This window comes from Arachis hypogaea, chromosome 15 (assembly GCF_003086295.3).
Source record: "Arachis hypogaea cultivar Tifrunner chromosome 15, arahy.Tifrunner.gnm2.J5K5, whole genome shotgun sequence".
Lineage (NCBI taxonomy): Eukaryota > Viridiplantae > Streptophyta > Magnoliopsida > Fabales > Fabaceae > Arachis > Arachis hypogaea.
In genome coordinates, this window is record NC_092050.1 from 98,954,229 (window position 1) to 98,972,925 (window position 18,697).

Sequence of the window (18,697 nt, forward strand, 5' to 3'; positions counted from 1 at the left end):
GGGGAACATGCTACTTATCTTGCTTTTCTGGTTATTGTTTTACTCAATCAATATGTTGTATTCTAAATTGTGCACGCATTTAGAATACATGCATTGTATTTTATCATACCACACATCTTACTTTTCCTCAATTGTTGTTTATTTGTATACAAAGCAACCAGAGCCCTCGGAGCCCACCCGTTGAAGGACGAGCCTCAAAACCTTTCATCCCTCGGATTGTGTGCATGCAGGAGGACCGTGCATTATTTAAGTGTGGGGGAGGATTGCCAACTTCAAGGGGGTAAAATTCTTCTCTTACACACTTTGCAATATTCTTTTTGTTCTTTTTCTTCAATTTTTGCAATTGTTTTTGTCTTATTTGCACTTTGTTTGGTTTAGGTTGTTTGTAAATATTTCTTTAATGCTTATAGTATTATGATAGTAAATACTCGCATGTTGCATGTTAGATTGAATAAGTTTGGCAAAACAACAAAGAATTTTCAAGAAATCTCTTTTTAGGCATTCCATTGATTAGATTTGAAAATTATTTTTGAACTTGCTTGAAGTATTCTTTGTTATGGGACATAGAAAAGAGCTTGAACAAAATACCAAGTGAGATTTGAGCTTTGATTCTATGGTTACATATTATCAACCACAAAATTTTGTTCTTGTGTGTTATAATCCTTTTATGATTGTGATCTTTGATTTGCTTTAATCTATATGTCCTATATTTGTTGTTTTGAATGCATTTAGTATGATTGAGGCCATTTTTAATTAAACTAACAAACCTTATGGCCAACCCTTACATCCACCCTTGTAAACCACTCTTTGAGCCTTTAATTCCCATTTGTTCTCATTTTAAGCACATCATTTGCCCTAAGTGAAAAATTATTATATTCTTGAATTGTATCTTTGATTAGCTTGGGTTTTGAGTGTGTGTTAATCAAGTGTGGAAAAATTTGTGGGAAACATTGGTAGTTAGTGCTTTGGGTTTTCATTGAAAATATTTCGAAAAATGGGTAAACACCATGCATTCATTACTCAAAACATATGCATCTCTTATATGATAAAGAAAGAAAGTTTGATGTACATATATATATATAGAAGAAAGAGAGAAAAAGAAAAAAAAAAGATAATAAGAATGAAAATAGGAGATGCATATGTGGTTGAATTAAAAAGAAGCATGCATGAGTGAATGTGAGAAAGGGATAAATGGGTAGCTAGGATTATTTTGTTATGTATATAGGATGATATATAGGATTAGGAGGGATGCTTGAGTTAATCAAAGATCCAATCTAATATCCCACTTAACCATATTAGTCCTACCCTTACCTATGCCCCATTACAACCATCAAAAGACCTCATGATATTTGCATTCATTCATCAAATATTAGTTGATTGTTAGATGACTTGCAAATCTTTGAGAAAGATGATTAAAGGAGGATTGAGTGATTAAACCCTACACACTGAGCGATTAGAGTGTAAACACATCTAGTGAGGGTTTCGATTCCTCAATTCTATGTTTCCATTGCCTATCTTATGTCTTGTTGCAAGTTGTTGAAATGAATTTTAGAAATTTCAAATCAATCTTTGGACATTGATCATATTGCTATATTTCCCTTGTCTTGGCCCTAAGCTCCTACTTTGGATTGATTGAGACTCTTTTGTTTGTTTTTGCCAAACTCAATAGGAATCATAGTGTAGATATATATATAGCATTTAGTATAGTTACATGCACATAGGTAGTTGCATTAATAATTACCCCTTCATTCATCTCCTTTGGTTACTTTAACATGAGGACATGCTTGGTTTAAGTGTGGGGGAATTGATGAATCTATATTTTATGATATATTTTGGTTTGATTTGAGTGGATTTCATCACATAAACTCACATTTATTCGCCTAAATAGCATGCTTTTGTGAATTCTTTCCTAATTGTGCTTAATTGTGAAAAATATGCTTTTCATGCTTAAATTGCCAATTTTAATTCACTTTTCCCCCATTCGATACCATGATATATTTGTTTGAGTGATTTAAGGTTATGAAGGCAAGTATGGGTTGAAGAAGTGAGGAAAAGAGCATGCAAAAGGGAAGAATTCAAGAAATGAAGGATTTTGAAAGCTGCCAGCCCTGACCTCTCTGTACTAAATTGGTCATAACTTGAGCTACAGAGGTCCAAATGAGGCAGTTCCAGGGGCATTGGAAAGCTAACGTCCGGAGCTTCAAAATAATATGCAATATGCTATAGTGGACATAAGTCTACCTGTGCGTACGCATAGGTACTTGTGGGTCCGCACAGGTCAATTTTCAGCATGTGTGCGGACGCACGCATCTGTGCGTCCGCACAGGTCCCTGCACGTGAGCTCATTAATGCAAATCGCTGGGGGCAATTTCTGGGCCTCCAAAACCCAATCCAACTTATTTTCTGAAGCTATTTAAGGCCAAAGTGAAGAGGAATAAGGGGGGAAATTAGGTTTAACTTTTACATGTTTTTCTCTTAGTTTCTAGAGAGAGAAGCCCCCCTCTCTCTAGAATTAGGTTATGTTTAGTTTAATTTCCTTTAATTTCTGTCTTTAATTCATGTTTTAATATAGTTTCATTTATGTTTCTTTACTTTATTGTCTTACTTCTCTTAGTTCTTCTTCTTAATTTCTCTTTTATATCACTTTTCATGTTATGAATACTATTTGTCAATTTTAATTTCATTTAATGTAATTTATGTTTTATGTTCATTTATTGCTTTCTTTAGTTGTTATTGCTATTTTCTTACTTTGGTAGTTTTAGAATTTATTTTAATGCATTTTAATATTATTTTATTCTCATACACACCAAGTGTTTGATGAAATGCTTGGCTTAGTTTTTACTTAGTTTTTCTCCACTATTGGCTTGAATTTGATGGCTTTGGTGATCCTTGAGTCATTGATGTCCATTCTTGTCTGATATATTAGAGAAGTTAGTTGATTTAGTTTTCCTTGACTTTATGTGACCCCTTAGTGTTGACATAGGACTTAGGGATTGAAATTAACTATGCCGATTTGACTTATCTTCGGTGTAAGGTTGACTAAATAGGATTAACTCTTCATAATCATCATATGTTTGTGGTCAATGACTAGGATAGGTAGCCTTAGCCTTCAATTACTTGCCAAGAGGTTTCTTGCATTTCAAGTTTCCTTTACTTGCATTTAATTACTTTGACTTTTATTGTGTTGACTTTTTTTGCTTTGATGTTTAATTTCTTGCATGTTTAATTTTCACACTCTTGGTTGAGAAATTGGATGTCTGGGTGGAATTGACTTGTGGATGTCCATTCTGCATTGTGTGAGAATGGTTAATTGATTTGGTTTCCATTGATGCTAGTCTTTCACTAAGTAATTAGTGAGTTGACTAGGACTCATCGATTGAGATCAATTACACCTTTTGACTAATTCACAAGGAGGATTGACTAGTTTGTATTGCTTCCACACAATTGCCATGTTTGTGGTCCACAACTAGGATAGGAAGCCTAGATTACCCAATTCTTGCCAAGAGTTGCCATTTAAATTCCTTGCTTTCTTGTTTCAATTCCTTGCTATTTACATTTCAATTTTTTGCTCTTGCTTTCATTCCCAATCCCCCATGCTCTCTCTCTCATAGCCAATAACTATACATTTCATTGCAACTCCAAGGGAAGAACGACCCGAGAGCTAAATACTCTCGGTTAATATTTGTTTTGATTTGAATTTAACATTTGATTTGGGAATTAATTGTTGGTCTGGACTATACTTTCAACGGACAAATTCTATTTTTGTGAAAATCTAGATCAACGATAAATTCTCATTATCAGCTGCCTCCCCTTCTACTGCTGCTGGTCCCCCTCCCAAGAGACAAAAGATTGTTGGGACTTATGATTTGAATGATAAAGAATTTGATGGTATGGCCTTTGCCACAGAGTTGATAGCTCCTTATGGAAAGGTTCCTCTAGACGATGTATCAATCCTCCACCACCTTGATTTTATATCTAGTAACAGTATTCAGATGGCTAATCTTGGTGTGGCCTTATCCCGGGTTATGCAGGAGTCCCCTGTCCATGCTGCCAAGGCCTTTTTGGAGGATGCCAAGGCTGAATATGACAGGATGGAGGGCCTAAAGGATGAATTGGATGCTAAGGTGGCCAAGTTGGGGATTGATGTAGAAAAGGAGAAGGATCGAGCTACTGTGACAGAGGCAGTTGCTAATCTGGCCGAGGAGGCTGCTAAGAAGTATAAGGAGAGCTATACTCGAACCTATGGTGAGCTATTAGAGGCTAAGGAGAGGCTTCAGTCTGCCCAAGATGATTATGCTAAATTTCAGGGCCATATGGTTAGTAGTGTGACCAAGATGTATGAAAATCTAATGGCCCAAGTCAGGGTTCTTGCTCCCGAGCTCGACCTCTCCTTATTCAGTATGGACAATGTGGTAGAGGATGGCAAGATTGTGCCTGCCCCAGATGATGAAGATCAAGGTCCTCCTCTTGTGCCACCACCTAAGGCTTCCTCAGCTCCTACTACTGCAGCTCCTTCTGCCGAGGTGGCCCCTCCTGGGCCTGAGCCTGATGTGGAAATTTTGAATGGGCCAAATGGAGTTATTAGTGCTACTCCGATCTCAACCATCCCACCTCCTTCTCAAGATGCAATTACTGGGGCTAACTTGGATCCTCTATGATGTTTTTGATTTTGTGCCCGACCTGTGGACTTTAAACTTTGTTGGTTTTTGTAAGTTTTATGGAGGATTTCTTGACACTTTGTTGCTTCTTGGCAACTTTTAAAAACAAACACTTTAAACTTTTGGGCTTCCATTTATGCAGCCTTTAAGTCTTTAATGTTTTAATTTGATGTGTTGACTTTGCTTGTGTCGATATGCTTGTATTTGGAGGTTGTTTTTCAAACTTTGTTTGGAGGAGGTTGCTCTTCAACCTTTATATAAGTGCTTTGGGTTTCCTTGGGTTAGCACCCCTTGAGGTGGGGTTTGCCCTGGTTTCCCTTGCGGTGGCTACCTCCTTTCTTTAGTTAGCTATATTGTTTTTGCAACTTGTCGTCTGGGCTTTTTAGTCGTATTCCAACAACTTTTTAGGTAGTGTCCCGATGGGGAAACTTTCCTTTATAATTTGTTTGGATGACTTTTTAGCTCCATTTCGAGGTCGTGCTCTTGCTTTAGGTAAAATCCTTTTCAGGGCTTGTACCTTTTTAGCTGAGCACTTTGGTCCTTGGTTTATTAACCTTCCTTTGGCCTTTGCAAGATATTTTTATCCCTTTTTAGTGATCTTTTCATTTGTCCGACTTCTCTGTCGGGCCTTATTAAGTTATTTTTAGTAATCCTATTTAGTAAGACCTCGTCAGGTCACTTTTTCTGGATTACTTTTTATAACTTCTTGCATTATCTTGCTTTTATCGCTTCACCTTTCCGACCTCTTTTAACCGGGTGATGAATTTCGCGTTTTATGAGCTTAGATTAATGCATCTTGGTAGGAAACGTTTTAGGGAATTTATAACTTTCATTCAAATAATAATGAGATAAAAACATAAAAAAAAGTGTGTACATGGGAGTGCTTACCCTTCTAGGTCGGGCAGTCTTTTAGATCTCGGCCTGGCGCCTCATTAAAAAACCTTTTCAGGAAAAAGAGTGCGCTTTGACCTAAGACCTTTACTATTTTCTAGCTATAGTACCTTCTTAGGCTACAGGCATGCCATGACCTTGGTAGCTCTCTCCCTTCGAGGTTGGACACCTTATAGTAGCCTTTTCCTAGTACTTCTGTAACTAGGTATGGCCCTTTCCAATTAGCTGCTAGCTTCCCTTCTCCTGATCGAACTACTCCGATATCATTTCGGATTAAGATGATATCATTGGTGGTGAAGCAACACTGGATTACCTTCCGACTATACCTCAGAGCCATTTGGCGCTTTAGGGCTTCCTCTCTGATCCGAACTCTTTCTCGGACTTCTGAAAGTAGGTCGAACTCTTCCCTTTGAGCTTGGGAGTTTGTGTCTTCATTGTAGAGGATCACTCTAGGGGATCCTTCTTCTATTTCCACTGGAATCATTGCCTCCATTCTGTAAGCAAGTTAGAATGGTGATTCTCCGGTAGTTGAGTGTGGTGTTGTCCGGTATGCCCATAGAACTTGCGGGAGCTCTTCGGCCCAAGCTCCCTTGGTGTCCTGTAGTCTCCATTTTAACCCGGCCTGTATGACTTTGTTAGCGGCTTTCGCCTGTCCATTGGCTTGTGGATGCTCTACAGAGGTGAACTGGTGCTTGATTTTCAAATCAGCTACCAAGTTTCTGAAGCCTGTGTCATTGAACTGAGTGCCATTGTCTGTGGTAATAGAGTGTAGGACCCCAAACCTTGTGAAAATGTTTCTGTACAAGAACTTTTGACTTTTTTGGGCCGTGGCAGTGGCTAAAAGTTCAGCCTCGATCCACTTTGTGAAATAGTCTAATCCTACAATGAGGAACTTGACTTGCCTTGATCCCTGAGGAAAAGGTCCGAGGAGGTCGAGCCCCCACTTTGCGAAAAGCCAAGGTGAAGTGATACAAATGGGTTCTTCGGGTGGTGCGATGTGAAAGTTGGCATGCTTCTGATAGGGGGCATGTTTTGACGAACTCTGTTGCTTCCTTTTGTAGGGTCGGCCAGTAAAAACTAACTCGGAGTACCTTTTTGGAAAGAGCTCGTGCCCTGAGGTGGTTGCCGCACATGCCACTGTGAACTTCCTCAAGAACTTCCCTCGTAGTGGAGGTCGGGACGCATTTTAGGAGGGATGTAGAAATTCCACTCCTATATAGGACTTCGTGCACTATGGTGTAGTACTGCGGTTCTCATACTAGCCTTTTTGCCTCCTTTTTGTCTGCAGGAAGAGTTTTAGACTTGAGATAGTTGACTATGGGAGTCATCCATCCTTGGTCCTGGTCTGATATGCTTAAGACCTTTTTTTCTTCCGAGGTTGACGGATTTTGTAGTGTTTCTTGGAAGAGGCTTCTATTGTTGCCCCCAGGTTTGGTGCTGGCTAGTTTCGAAAGTGCATCAGCTCGGGCATTTTGTTCCCGAGGTATATGTTGGATCTCATATCCCATGAAGTTTCCAAGCTGTTCTCTGGTTTTGTCTAGGTATTTCTTCATGGTGGGATCCTTAGCCTGGTAGCTCCCTTCTATTTGCGAGGTGACAAATTGTGATTCGTTGAAAATGGTAAGCTTTTGAGCGCCGACCTCCCTAGCCAGCTTCAAACCTACCAATAAGGCTTCGTACTCGGCTTGGTTATTTGAGGCGGGAAACTCAAACTTTAGGGAGAGCTCAAGTTGAGTTCCTTTATTGCTTTCTAAGATTACTCCGGCTCCACTTCTGGCTTTGTTTGATGAACCGTCAACGTAGAGGTTCCAGCCGGTGGGGGTGTCTGGGGTGTCGGTGTATTCTGCAACAAAGTCGGCCAAATATTGGGACTTGATGGCTGTCCAAGCTTCATACATTAAATCGAACTCGGACAACTTGACTGCCCATTGAAGAATTCTTCCAGCTAAGTCTATTTTTTGTAGAATATTTTTTATAGGTTGATTTGTCCGTACTCTGATAGTGTTTGCTTGAAAATATGGCCGGAGTCATCGAGAAGTAAGTATAAGGGCGTAGGCAAACTTTTCTATCTTTTGATAGTTTAGTTCAGCCCCTTGTAGAGCCTTACTGATGATGTAGATGGGCTATTGCCCATTTTCGTCTTCTCTGACTAGTGCTGAAGCTATTGTCCTACTTCCTACGGCAAGGTATAGGATTAGCTCTTCACCTTCCTGGGTCAGTTAGGATGGGTGGTTGCCCCAGGAATGTCTTGAAGTCTTGGAAGGCTTTTTCACATTTTGGGGTCCATTCGAACCTCTTTTTTTTCCTTAGTATTGCATAGAAAGGGAGAGATCTTAATGCCGATCCAACTAGGATTCTAGACAAAGCTACCAGTCTTCCTTTGAGCTGCTGGACCTCCTTACCACAGGTCGGGCTTTTCATGCTAAGTATGGCCTGGCATTTATTCGGGTTTGCTTCAATCCCCCTTTGAGTGAGCATAAAGCCTAAGAATTTGCCAGCTTCTACTGCGAAGGTGCACTTTGTGGGGTTAAGTCTCATACCATGCTTTCTTATGGTGTTAAACACTTCAGTGAGGTCGGATAACAACGTTTCCTCTCTTTGTATCTTTAACAGCATGTCGTCTACATAAACCTCCATCAGCTTTCTGATGTGATTGGCAAACACTTTGTTCATCAATCTTTGATATGTAGCGCATGCGTTCTTGAGGCCGAAGAGCATGGCTACGTAGCAGTAGTTTGCTCTTGGGGTTAGGAATGAGATTTTCTCCTGGTCAGGTTGATACATCGGGATTTGATTGTATCCCGAGTAAGCGTCCATGAACGAGAGGTAGTTATATCCCGATGAAGCGTCGACTAGTGTGTCGATGTTCGGGAATGGATAGGGATCCTTTGGGCAGGCTTTGTTGAGGTCGGTGTAATCAGTGCACATCCACCACTTCCCATTTGAGTTCTTAACCAATACTACATTGGCTAGCCATAATGGGTACTTTACCTCCCTTATGAACCCTGCTTCTAACAAGGCCTGTACCTGTTTCTCTACAACTTGCAATCTCTCTGCGCCGAGCTTTCTTCACTTCTGTTGTACTGGCCGAGATCCAGGGTATACTGCTAGTTTATGGAACATTAGTCCAGGATCGATGCCAGGCATATCCGCGACCTTCCATGCAAAGAGGTCGGAATTATCCTTTAGGAGTTTTCTTAACAGCTCCTTGAGGTCTCCTTTTAGATTCACCCATGTATTTGTTGTTTTGTCTTGAGTTTTACCGATTTGAACATCTTCGGTCTCACCTTCTGGTTGAGGGCAGAGTTCTTCCCGAGCCTGGATTCCCCCAAGTTCTATAGTATTGGTTTCTGTTCATACCATGGGTCGAGCTATGTGAGCCGGGATGGATGAAGACAAAAACGACCGACCTCTTATAAAGGTTGGTCGACACCGACCTCTACCCAAAGAGCTCGGCCAAGTTACTATAAGGGCCCAAGTAGGGCCAAAACAAAAGATCACAGCCCACCTAAAGGCGGTTGGCCTAAAGATAATGGGACCCATTCACAAAAGATAAGATAAGATAACAAACTTATCTCAAGGGAGGTCATCCCAGACTACTATAAATACACTGGAGCACCCAGGTATAACTCATACTCTGATTCTACACAAAAAACCTACCTAAAGCACGTGCTAACTTAAGTATCAGAGTCTCTTGCAGGTACCACCACCCTCCGGTGATCAAAGATCAGCAGCACCACCAGATCCAATAAGTCGGACACGATAGCTCCGGCTACCACAACAGATCTCCTTCGAGATCGGCCTTCAATTTCAGGTAACCCTTAGAACAGTTTCCTTTCCTCTGGGGTCACCTTTAAGGTTCAGACTTTTGTTATAACTGCGTCGCACGAGTTTTTGGACTTCTTTTACGTTAGCGATCCCTTCTAGAGTTAGGAACTTCATGCATAGGTGCGGAGTGGAGACCACTGCGGCGAGCTGGTTCAGTGTTGTCCGACCTATTAGGGCATTGTAGGTTGAACTCACGTCGACTACAGTGTAGTCTATGCTTAACGTCCTAGACCGAGTTCCTTTTCTGAAGGTTGTGTGTGGGATGTACCCTAGTGGCTGAATTGGGGCGTCTCCTGGTCCGAACAAGCTATTTGGATATAGTCTGAGTTCTTTTTCTTGTAGGCCGACCTTGTCGAAGGCGGATTTTGGAACAGTATATCCGTAGAGCTTCCTTGGTCGACCAATGTTCGGTGAAGGTTAGCATTGGCTAGTGTGATGGTAATGAACACGGGGTCATCATGCCCTGGGATGATGCCCGCGGCGTCTTCTTGAGTGAAGGTAATAGTGGGGAGGTCGGCCGACCTGTCCCCTCTTCCGACATGGTGCATCTCTTTAAGGTATCTTTTGCGGGAGGACTTAGAGATCCCTCCTCCATCGAATCCTCCATCTATCATGTGAATATGTCTTTCAGGGGTGTGAGGGGGACGTTCAGCCCATCCTCCTTCGTCGTCCCTTCTTCGTTTTTTTGGTTCGTCTGTTCTGTTGGCCAGGAACCTGTCTAGTCTTCCTTCTCGGGCTAGTTTTTCTATGACGTACTTCAGGTCATAGCATTCGTTGGTAGGGTGCCCATAGACTCGGTGGTATTCCCAATACTCTGTCTGACTTCCTTCCCTTTTGTGTTTAATCGGACGAGGGGGCGGAATCTTCTCAGTGTTGCATATCTCTCTATAGATATCCACAAGGGACACCCGGAGGGGTGTGTAGTTGTGGTACTTTCTAGGTTTTTCAGTAGGTTGGTCTTCTTTTTTCCAGGATTATTTATCCTTGTCTCGAGGTGGGTAGGAGAATCCGAATTTTGAGGCTTCTCCTAATCGAGAGTTTTCCTCCATATTAATGTACTTTTCTGTCCGCTCTTGTACCTCGTTCAGAGATGTTGGGTGCTTTTTGGATATGGAGTGGCTAAAGGGTCCTTCTCGCTGACCATTGATAAGTCCCATAATTACTGCTTCTGTAGGGAGATTCTGTATGTCGAGGCATGCTTTATTGAATCTTTCTATATAACTGCGGAGGCTCTCCCGATCTCCTTGTTTAATCCCTAGAAGGCTCGGAACATGCTTGGTTTTCTCTTTCTGAATGGAGAACCTAGCTAGGAACTTCTTGGCGAGGGCATCGAAGCTTGCAATTGACCTTGGTGGCAAGCTATCGAACCACTTTATGGCTGTTTTGGTCAAGGTGGTCGGGAAAGCTTTGCAACGGGTTGCATCCGAGACACCTGTGAGGTACATCCGGCTCCTGAAGTTACTGAGATGATGACTTGGGTCAGACGTACCATCGTAGGGAGTCATGTCAAGGGCTTTGAAATCTTTTGGGACTTTAGCTTTCATGATTTCCTTTGTAAATGGGTCTTGGTCCTTTTAGGTACTATCTTCGCGATGGGACCGAGTAGTTTTAGTTTTGAGATTGGCTTCGATTTTGAGGGGCTTGTCTTCCAGCTCTCGACGTGTTCTTGTTTCTCTCCAAAGATCTCGCTCGGCCTCTCGCTACCGCTCAGCTTCTTATTCGAGCTGTCTGAGGTAATCCTGCTGTTCACGGATGGCATCTAAGATTTTCGTGTTTGGGGTTTGCTTGTCTCACTTGGATTGAGGTGGGTCCTTTGATGTAGCATCCGTATTTTTAAGCGTCGTTCTTTCTTCCAAACCAGAGTTATGATCGTTGTCAAGGTTATCTTCCATGATGGTGGGGTGACTTCCAGGTCCCCGGTAACGGTGCCAATGTTGGTGGGGTTTATCTGAGACTGAAGGTCGATCTCGGATGAGATCTTCTGATAAGATCGAAGCAGTTGTGTTCGACTTGCCGGGCCTTAAGGTGCTGCTGATCCGTGGTCACCAGAGGGTGGTGGTACCTGCAAGAGACTCCGATGCTTAAGTTAGCATGGGCTTTAGGCAGGTTTTTAGTAGAATTGGAATGTATGTTATACCTGGGTACTCCAGTGTATCTATAGTAGTGGGGAGTGACCTCCCTTGAGATAATTTAGTTATCTTATCTTATATTTTTGTGGGTGAAGCCACTTTACCAGCCGCCTTTGGGTGAGCTGTGATCTTCTGCTTTAGGCCTGCTTAGGCCTTTATAGCGATTTGGCCGAGATCTTTTGGTGTCGACCAAATTTTACCAGAATTTGGTCGTTTTGACGTCATCCAACCTGGATAGTTCAACTCGGTTAGGGTATGAACATGTACGTCATTGAAAATTTTGGAAAATGGGTGAACATTCATGTGTAAATTGCTTTAACCATATGCATTTGTCATAGAAAAAGAAAAAAATGAAATAAAAAAATAAAATAAAATAACAAAAAGGGGAAAAAAGATTGCCCCAAAGAAAAGAAAAATGAATAAGTAATGTATATGTGATTTGAATGAGAACCACTGCATGAATGTGTGTAAAAAGAAAGTAACGGGTAGTTAGAATGCACCTTAGTGATTAGGTTGATATAGGTTGGGTGGGATACTTAAACTAATCAAAGATTCAATTTATTAGTCCACTTGACCATATTCATCCTACTTTAACCTTAACCGCATTACAACCCTAAGAAGTCCTCATGATATTTGCAGACATGCATCAAGTACTTGTTGATTGTTAGATGAAGAGCAAATCATAGAAAGCATGATTAGAGGAGACTTGAGTGATTAAACCCTAAACACTGAGCGATTAGAGTGTATACACATCCAATGAGGGATTCGATTGCTCAATTCTATGTCTCCACCTCCTGTTTTGTGTTTTCTTGCAAGTGGCTTCATTTTAAAATTCAAATCAATTCTTTGGATTTTTTAATCACATTGCACTATTTCTTTGTTTTAGCCCTAATTATCTATTTGATTTGATTGTAAATTGTTTGCTTGTTTTGCCAAATCAATAGGAAATTGTAGCATAGATAGAAGTAGGTAACATTTAGTGTAGTTGCATGCATGTAGGTAATTTCATTCAATAAGTTGCTTACCCTTGTATCCTTCTCCTTTGATTATGGTTAGCATGAGGACATGTTATTGTTTAAGTATACGAAAATTGATGAATCCATATTTGATGATAAAATTTAGCTTAAATTGAGTGAATTTCAACATATAAACTCACACTTACTCACTTAAATAGCATACTTTTGTGATTTCTCTCTAAATTGCACCTAAATGTGAAAACATGCTTTTTTATGCCTTAATTGATCAATTTATTTTCACTTTTTATTCCATCTGATGTCTTGAGCTATTTTGTTGAGTAATTTAAAGTCAAATAGGCAGGAATGACTTGGTAGAAGTGGAAGAAAAACATGCAAAATAGGAGAACACATGAAGAAACAAAGGAGAAGAGCACACCAATGTGTGCGTATGCACACCTTCCTATGCATACACGCAAGACAATATTCAGCCAGTGTGTGTACGCACAAGTCCTGACATGTGACTTCATTAAAAAGTCACGTGGCTCACAATTTTGGAGGCCTTTTGGCCCAATTTTGCAAGGTCTGAAGCTGAAATGGAAGGGCTAACATGGGGGCAACATACCATATCTCACATACACCATATTAGATAGTTTTTAGAGAGTTTTAGAATTAGTTTTCTTAGGATTTTCTCTTAACTCTCTTAGGGTTTAGTTAGGGAATATATTAGAAGTTTACGTTTTTCATTTTGTTCTTGGATTCTAGCCTACCTCCATTGTAAGTAATACTCAAATTTCCTTTTGATTATACTACTTTTATTACACTTTCTTATAGTCAAAATTACACTATATATATATATATATCTCTTTTGAATCTTTGAGTTCTTGGTGATGAAATTGATGCTTATTGGTTATTATATGTTTGGTTGAGTTGCCATTGTTGATTTTGTTCATTGGTTGATTATAGTTTCAAATATTTTTGCAATTTTACTGTGTTTGGTCATTATGCCCACCAAGTGTTTATGAAAATGTCAATTTCGAATATGGAGTAGATTTTCACTCCTTGACTTGGGTAAATAGATACATAGGATACTATAGTCATAATGTCCGATATTTAGTGGTGATTTTGGGTTGTTATTTGCCCTTGTTTCTACTAACGCTAGCTTTTTACTAAGTTAATTAGTAAGTTAGCTAGTAGTTGTGGATTAAAGACAATTATGCTCACTTGACTTGCTCTCGATGCTAAGGGTTGACTAACTGAGATTAACTCATTGTAATTGGCATAGTTGTGGTTATGACAAGGAAAGGATTCCTTAATCCCCAACCCCAAGCCAAGGTTCCTCCTATGCATTGAACCACATTTTCACTAGTTTTGATCTTGTTCTCTTCTATCTAGCATTATTTGTTCTTTAATTCATTATTAGTTCATTATTTGTGCTATCATTGCTTAGATACTATTATTCACTTGCTTGCTATTTTTAGTTCCTATTAATTCATTGTTTGAGCTATTGATTCTTTAATTCCTTTAATTTCCGCTATATTCTTGGAAACCCTAATTTTACAACCAAACTTGTGCGCTCGTAACTGCTAGTTTCGTGGAAAGACGACCCGGGAAGTGAAACTCCCAGGTATTTGAATTGAATTGTGACAATCTTTACTCTAAATTTGATTTGGGTCAACTGTTAGTTTCGAACTATACTAGCAATGCTATTTTTATTGCTAAGAAATTCGAAACCGACGTTCGATCCGCATCACACCGCTTGGGTGTCTGTGGCAAAGCCAATCATAGCTAGAAGGATGGAAAGGCTTATGCTGAGCCCAGGACAGAGGAGACCACCAAGGAGAAGAGAGCCAGAGCAATCAACACTTCAAGAAGGAGGGAAGGAGCAAACCATAACCAAATCCTATAGCAACAACCACAACAAATGTATCAATTTGACATGAGCCAGATTCAAAGTGTTCTAGAAAGTATCTCTCAATAACACATGCAATTTCAGGAACAACAAGCTCAGCAGCAAAGGGAGTTCCAATAAATTATGCAAGAACAACAAGCTTACTATCAAAGAGAGCAGCAAGCACAACTACAACAAATGCTTGAGCTGCAATAGCAACATCATGGAGAGTTCCTGGAGCATAAAGAAAAGGCAGAGAAATACTTTACTAAGAATTTTGGGTATAGAGTTAATGTGCAACAAAAGTTAAACAATGTCTGTGAAGGATTGAGGACTTTGAACCCAAGTCTCAAGTCATATAAACAGATAGCAAGAGAAATTAAAGCAGACATCGCAAAGCTAAATAGAAAACTCTAGAGGAATTTGATAAGGGTGAAAACTTCACAAGGTGTCCAGTATATGCAAAAGGACAAAGAACCAACGCAAGATGATAGTGAAGAAGAGGAAGAGGATGATGATGAGGATGGCCCATGAATAAGTTATGGTGGTGAAGTTCTTTTCTTTATGTTATGCTTTATGAATTTCAATAAAGAACGTATGTATGAGGTAAGAACCGGAGTTTTTCACGTAAAATCGTTTTAATAAACTAATTTTTAGTGCTCGGAATAGATTCAAAATTTAGAAGTTTTAATTTTAAAATAAAAAGGTGAAATTTGATTTCAATAAATTTTTTTGAGTTGGAAAATGTATCTTTTTCGAAAAGTTTTTGTAAAGATGCGTACTGATGCCTAAGCTGGCAGTACCGGCTCTAGTCTGTCCAGTACTGCGTATTTTGGAAAATAAGATTTTGAAAGTTGATTTATTATTTTGAAAAGATAAAAATAATTTAGAATCGAACACCGGGCACTAATCTTAAAGGTTTTGGCAAAAAAATGGCCCAAACGGACCAAAAATGCTAACGGGTTGGACTGGGCCCAAACTGGGCCCAAGCCCAACAAATATATGTATCATTTAATGAACTTTTCAGCTCGTTTTACCCCAATTAAGAGACGGGAGGCACTGATGAGAAGAGAGAAGAGAGGAGAAGGGTTTTACTATTCACCTCCAACTTCTGAGAGCCATAACTTGAGCTACAGAACTCTGATTGATGAGCCATTTACGGCCACGCAAAGCTATTGACGAGATCTTTGTTTCCATCTAAGAAAACTTGGTAAGAAATCGCGTCTCGATCCCCAGTTTTCAGCCCTAGATTTCTGCATTTTTGGGTTATGGTTTTTGAGTAGGTTTTGTGGTTTTGGTTGTTTAGGTGACCTCTAGTAGCAGGTAATTGTTGGGAATTGGCAAAGTTATGGTTTCAGTTTCCTTTATATAATATGTAATATTTTTAGAAACTTAGGCTAGTTGACTTTAAGATAGCTTGAACGATGTGATTGTATGATTAATTGTATATAAAGGTATGCTTGATGATGGATTGGATGTAGGATGAATGAATTTGAATGTGACGATATATATATTGTTAGATGATGATTATTGATGAGTTGTGTTGATGGGTGTTGAGATTTGAAGATGGATATTGATGAGCGGATATTTTATACGCTTTTTGGGGTGATTTCATGTAATTTTTAGTATGTTTTAGTTAGTTTTTAGTATATTTTTATTAGTTTTTAGGAAAAATTCATATTTTTGGACTTTACTAGGAGTTTGTGTGCTTTTCTGTGATTTCAGGTATTTTCTGGCTGAAATTAAGGGATCTGAGCAAAAATCTGATTCAGGCTGAAAAAAAAAGACTGCTGATGCTGTTGGATTCTGACCTGCTTACACTCGAAATGGATTTTCTGGAGCTACAGAAGTCCAACTGGCAGGCTCTCAATTGAGTTGGAAAGTAGACATCCAGGGCTTTCCAGCAATATATAATAGTCCATACTTTGCTCAAAGATAAACGATGTAAACTGGCATTTAACGCCAGTTCCATGTCCCATTCTGGCGTTAAACGCCAGAAACAGGTTACAAGTTGGAGTTAAACGCCCAAAACAGGTTACAACCTAGCGTTTAACTCTTGAAATAGCCTAGGCACGTGTAAAGCTCAAGTCTCAGCTCCAGCACACACCAAGTGGGCCCCAGAAGTGGATTTCTGCACGATCTGTCGTAGTTTACTCATTTTCTGTAAACCTAGGTTACTAGTTTAGTATTTAAACAACTTTTAGAGATTTATTTTGCAGCTCATGACATTTTTAGATCTGAGCTTTGTATCTTTGATGGTATGAGTCTCTAAACTCCATTGTTGGGGGTGAGGAGCTCTGCTGTGTCTCGATGAATTAATGCAACTATTTCTATTTTCTATTCAAACACGCTTGTTTCTATCTAAGATATTCATTCGCATTTCAATATAATGAATGTGATGATCCATGACACTCATCACCATTCTCAACCTATGAACGCGTGCCTGACAACCACGTTCGTTCTACCTTAGATTGAATGAGTATCTCTTGGGTTCCTGGCTCATGAGTCTGATCGTCTCTCCTGACAACAGAACTTTCAGATCCGTGAGACCAAAGTCTTCGTGGTATATGCTAGAATCCATTGGCAGCATTCTTGAGATCCAGAAAGTCTAAACCTTGTCTGTGGTATTCCGAGTAGGATCCGGCAAGGGATGACTGCAACGAGCTTCAAACTCGCGAATGCTGGGCATAGTGACAGACGCAAAAGGATCAATGGATCCTATTCCATCACAAGTGAGAACCGACAGATGATTAGCCATGTTCATGGACCTTTTTCACTGAGAGGACGCATGGTAGCGATTGACAACGGTGATCCACCAACATACAGCTTGCCATGGAAGGAGCCTTGCGTGCGTGAAGAAGATAACAGTAGGAAAGTAGAGATTCAGAAGACAAAGCATCTCCAAAACTCCAACATATTCTCCATTACTGCATAACAAGTATTTATGTCATGCTCTTTTATTCTTCGCAAATCAAACTGATAATCATAATTGATATCCTGACTAAGAGTTACAAGATAACCATAGCTTGCTTCAAGCCGACAATCTCCGTGGGATTCGACCTTTACTCACGTAAGGTATTACTTGGACGACCCAGTGCACTTGCTGGTTAGTGGTACGAGTTGTAAAAAGTGTGATTTACAATTTCGTGCACCAAGTTTTTGGCGCCGTTGCCGGGAATTGTTCGAGTTTAGACAACTGACGGTTTATTTTGTTGCTTAGATTAGGAAAAAATTATCTTTTTTGTTTAGAGTCACTAAAATTGCGTCTTCTATTATTGTTTTTGGTTGAAACTTTTTTTCAGAATCCTTATTTTCTTTTTCAATTTTTTTTTGAAAATTTTTATAAACTAATAATTGAGTTTTTCTGTTTTAGTTTAATTTCATATTTTAAGTTTGGTGTCAATTGCATGATTTTATTTTTCTCTCATTTTTTTCGAATTATTAGTGCTCAGAATATAAAAATTTTTAAGTTTGATGTCGTTTTTGTTTCTGTTTTCTTAAAAATTTTTCAGAAGTTGTTCTTAGCGTTCATCGTGATATTCAAAGTTTTCCTGTTTGTTTCCTTTGCTTTGATAAAAAAAATTTAAGTTTGGTGTCATTTTTTACTGTTTTCCCCTTTCTTCATTAAATTCAAAAATATCTTTTCTCTTTATTTTAATTAATTTTCGAATTTTCATTTAAAAATTCAGATTTTTTATTTTAAAACTTTCTATTCTATCTTATCTTAGTTTTGAAATTTCAAAATTCAAAATCTTTTTCAAAAATCATATCCAAAGTTTTTCAAATCTTCTTAATTAAGTAAGTATTTTCGTTTTCAAATTTATTTTTCTCTTAGTTTTCGAAATTTACATTTTAATTTCTAATTATTTTATTTTATCTTATTCTTTTTATTTATTCTTAATAATTCAGTTTGTTTCTACTTAAATAAAATAAAAACAAAAATATATTTTGTTTGTAATTCATATCAATTTCATTTTATCCACCATGGACCTAAATGGAAATGAACAATCCAGAAGGACTCTGGGGTCATATGCTAACCCCATTACTGCTGCATATGGGAGTAGCATCTGTATACCTCCCATCAAAGCAAGCAGTTTTGAGCTAAATTCTCAGCTCATTGTCATGGTGCAGCAAAATTGTCAGTATTCCGGTCTTCCATAGGAAGAACCTACTGAGTTTCTGGCGCAGTTCTTGCAAATTGCTGATACAGTGCGTGACAAGGAGGTAGATCAGAATGTATACAGACTGCTACTATTTCCATTTGCTGTAAAAGATCAAGCTAAGAGGTGGTTAAATAACCAACCGACAGCAAGCATAAGAACATGGACACAGTTATCAGACAAATTC